The 4,566-nt window shown below is 42.5% G+C and overlaps 1 long non-coding RNA gene across 1 annotated transcript; it reads left to right on the forward strand.

The window, feature by feature from the left end:
- The first annotated feature begins 450 nt into the window (after nt 1-450).
- Nucleotides 451-4,240, forward strand: LOC111097046. Its single transcript, XR_005362879.1, has 3 exons — nt 451-1,456; nt 2,368-2,575; nt 4,049-4,240. It is a non-coding gene; the product is annotated as an uncharacterized LOC111097046 (long non-coding RNA).
- The last annotated feature ends 326 nt before the right edge of the window (nt 4,241-4,566 follow it).

Here is a 4,566-nt window from a genome sequence, read left to right on the forward strand (position 1 = left end):
ATTCCCATCCACAGAGGTGAATAAATACATTCATGGAGGTGAAAGGGGGTGGTGACATTAGAATTTGATCCTCTGGGTTTCTGCGTGGAGAACTCGAAATCATAACCTTCTCTTACTCCTTGACTGTCATCCAGTTCTTGCTCCTATCAGGAGGAGCGTGACCTCAGGAAGAGCGGCTTGGCATGAGCACTCAGTAGATCTAGCCAGGAGTTTCCTCCTTGTTGTAAGAACTCAAGCTCCCTGTCCTTATACTGATTTTGGTTTTGGGGGGGTTTTTTGCTTTTGTTTTAGAGAGAGGGAGAGAGCTCATGGGTGGGGCAAGGAGCAAAGATGGAGGGAGAGGGAGAAGAAAAGAATCTCAGGTAGACTCCATGCTGAGTCAGGAGCCTGCCATGGGGCTCGATCTCATGACCCTGAGATCATGATCTGTGCTGAGATCAAGAGTCAGATTCTTAATGGACTGAGCCATCCAGGTGCCCCCTCACTTACTTTTAATTTGTCTTTCTCAACTTCATGTATTTTTGTAAACTGCCCTCATTTGTTTCTGGAAAAGGTGAAATGTACATGAATACATTCAATAAAAACAATGTCATCCTTAAAGTAAGACCTCTCTGCTGCTGGGAGCCCTGGTCAATGGGACGTGAGTAGTTGGTGATCACTGCTGATTGGACTAAGCTACTGCCAGGGCGTCTGTACCCATGGTAAGCTGGTCATGGACTGTAGGAAGAGCTCGATCTGCATAGTAAGTACTCTCCAGCCTTATTTCATGGTGCACTCAAAGATCCTGACTCCAAGGTGAGTACACAAAGCTCATTGTTTTCTTTGGGGACCTTTTGCCACACTTCCCTCTCACTGTGCTTTGAAAATTAACCACCAGAGTCTGGTCATTATGGCTTCATTAACTATTCCTTGTAATTGCACCAGTCATAATTAATTCATTTGTTATTCACATGGGTGACATACGGACACTTTAATAGATTTTCCTCAGGGAATTCCACATATTAAATGATATTGATGGTGCTTTTAGAAAAGATTGAAAGGGAACTACAATATAAACCATTTTGTATAAGTAGCGATGAGATATTTTATCGTGAAAATGAAGTTAATTATTTTAATCTCTCAACCTTTTTAGATCAAAACCCAAAGATGTATAAACTAGTCTTTTCTCCCCCCACCAGACATTTCTAATCCATAATTCAGAGTGCCAAAATAAAACCATTCTTATAAAAATAGATGGTGCATTTACACAAACGCATGCCAGAGTATTTAAGTAAATAATACTTGAATTAATTTCAGGTTAAAACCTTTCCTTTAAGCCTCTCTTATTTTTTTTTTTCCAGAAACCATCTGTATTTTAACATCTTACTGCACAGCTGCATTCCTCATGTTTAATTTATGGCGGAGATCTTTTGTGACAAGACCAACTTATTTTTCAAATGAAATCAATTCATTTTAGGTAAAACATTGGTGACCCAAATATTACACACTTTCAAATTATGCATAATCCCTCCCCTACCCCTGGGCATCCCCCCCCCCCCCACGCATGCGTGCACGCACACGCATATACTCTAAGCCCTCCTTTTTTCAGTTGCCCTGAATGGAAATTCCACACTGCCAAATATTTAACCAAATACTTTAATCATTGGTTTTCTGGTAGAAACATTAAACCTATGGTGACAGCCACACAATTACATGGCAGAACTAGGGCAATTATCTATATAATTCAGGTTAAAAACTAAACTCAACAACCAGTTTTGCCTGAAATGCCCCAATCATGGAGAGGGGGAGAAAGTGTCCTTTGGTTTGTATTATCTCCATAATTGCCTTAATTCCCATTTGACTCAATGTGAGTGGAATCACAGACACAGAATTTTAGCCTCTTGGAGATTATCTAGTTCAACCCCCTTATTTTTCAGATGAGAAAACTGAGACCCACAGAGGTCAAGTGCCCTGCCCAGGTCATTAGTAGGTGGTGGCAGAGTCCAGTCACGAACCTGTATTTCCCAGTTCCCGGCTCAGCATCCTTAACAACTGATGCTCTCTTGCCACCTGACTCCATTGCTTCTCGAAGTCAAGGAAATGGTGCCAGCATGCTGAACTTAAAATGAAGACAGTAAAATGCCACCCAAGACCTCACACCCAAATCAAATGCAACAATTCACTTCGACTGACGGTCAAAAAATTCTCTCCACACATGTTCTACACTCAAATGAACAGCTTTTCAAAACTCACATGATCATGACATCCAGTAGGTTATGTAATTCAGAAGTGGGAAAAGGATTAGAGAGACACTATTAAAAAAACAAAACAACTGCATGAGTCTTCACAAGAAAAAAAAAAACTGAAACATTTTCTCATTCCTAATAGGTACCCAATGAAAAAACCTACCCAAAAAACCCCTTAAGACCTACAGGAAAACTCAGGCCCAGGATGTTTTATGAGCTTCAGATCTACCCCCAGGTCGGAGCACACAAGCCAGGTTATCAGCTTGATGACCTTCAAGTAAAGCAAACACATTACATCAGACCGTTATGAAAGAGCCCACACTCAGAAGAGCTCCCAGCCTGCTGGTGAGGTGCTGTATTTCAAACTCCTAGGGTTTCTTCCAAAAGGGTGCTTTCTGTTTTAAAGACAGCCCAGAATCTAACTAACTGCTTAGGTTCCCTACCTTTTTTGCCTTGAAACCAGCACACAGTCTGTCATGTGTTGGTTTCTGCATTTTTATATCACGACTCTGCTGCTTCGCAGGGTCATGGAAGCCATGGATAGGGTTCCCTGTTGGTGTAAGGGAAAGACACTTCTGTTCTGCGTACAGCTAGCTAGGACGGAGGACCTGGACTAAGGTCAAAATTATTATGTGAAGATTAAACTCTAGAATTTAATTATGTGTTCTGTTGCTCCTGGTACATTTATTAATTTAGCAGTATAACCTGACTGGAGCTAAACAAGCAGGACTGATTAATTTGCAAAGACATCTAGGTAACAGATTGTGATCAAAGTGGAGACCTGATCCTGTTAGATTGAAATGTGTTGTTGTGTGCTTGCAGGAAGGACATGGTGCGGTGTGGTTTATCTTTATCAATGCTTTCCTCCGAAGGAGGGGGACAAGCTTGCAGATACTAATCAGGGCTGAGGCCCTGCCACTCAATAATTACCCACTGTCTCATCATAATCCCGGAACTAAGCCCCTGCCCAATCCATCTGGGACCCTTTTCCATCTATTGCACAGCTCAAGAATACGTGTGTAAGCTATTACCTCTGGTCGTGCTATCTGTCCCCTGAGTATAGATTCATGGCAGTGACCAATTAGGTTGCCGTGTTCTCTTTCCCCCTTTGCTTCCAAACCGTGCTGGTAATGAAGCACAGACTCATTGGGGTGCAGAAATCCACTCACCTATAAAAGCTGTCTCGTCATGGTCACTGATAAACATCGCATGATGCTTAATTTTGTGGGATGCGTTGAAAAAGAGGGGTGGCAAGACCAGAACTCCCCAGGTTTCCTTAAGCCACTCTCAACCTGCCACTGCCTTCTGCTGGAAACAAACCACGCAGTGAGGAAAATATTTCTGACCCTAATCCAGAAATCAAACGGCCAGGAAGTGAGGAGGGCAAACGTGGGGATAATTGAATTCCGGATCCCTGAATGAAAACCCTGTATTGCACAATGGTTAAAAGTGGAGTCCCGAAGGCTAAGAGACTTGGGTTGAAACTCTGGCTCTGCGGCTCACCAGCCAGTCCCTTAAATTCTTTGAGACTCTTTTTCATCTCGATAAAACACCGCCTTGCACATAGGGTAGCTTTGGAGTTAACCCAGACGCTCCCTGTACAGCATACAACTGTAAAATGATAAAACCTCAATACATGATAGCTAAACTCATGGTTTTCTGAATTCCCACTACATTTATAGCCGGAACCAAAAAGCCCAACTCCTGATTAAATCATGCCGGCTACTATGTGCTAATTATTTTGTGTATGTATATGTTTCATCTTCCCAAATAATTGCACATTTCTGAAGGTTAAGTCACTTTTCCTTTTTTATATCCCACAGGTGATAATTAACAAATGCTTCCTGATTCTTTCACTTGAACTTAAGAACCCTTCATAAAATTCTTCACAAACAGTCTTGAAGAGGGGCACTGGGTGGCTCAGTGGTCGAGCCTTCAGCTCAGGGTATGATCTGGGGTCCTGGGATGAGTCCTGCATCAGGCTCCCCACAAGGAGCCTGCTTCTCCCTCTGCCTGTGTCTCTGCCTCTCTCTGTGTCTCTCATGAATAAATAAATAAAATCTTAAAAAAAAATCAGTCTTGAAGATGAGAGGGACAACAGTGATGGTAAGCAAGTTGCTATTATTAGTGGTAGAAATCAGTAAGGTACAATCAAATCATTCCTCGTAAAAGAATCTGCAGAGCAACTGTGTGACGCCCACTGCATGCTCTTGGTTGGGGCAAAGCCCATTTGAAATCGCAGGGTCTGTTTCCCGTATATACGCCATCAGGGCACAGGCCCAGCTCCTAATTAGCCAGGACCCCATTTCAGATCTTTGCTGATACTGACAGTGTTTTAATT

The sequence above is a fragment of the Canis lupus genome, chromosome 8 (assembly GCF_011100685.1).
Source record: "Canis lupus familiaris isolate Mischka breed German Shepherd chromosome 8, alternate assembly UU_Cfam_GSD_1.0, whole genome shotgun sequence".
Lineage (NCBI taxonomy): Eukaryota > Metazoa > Chordata > Mammalia > Carnivora > Canidae > Canis > Canis lupus.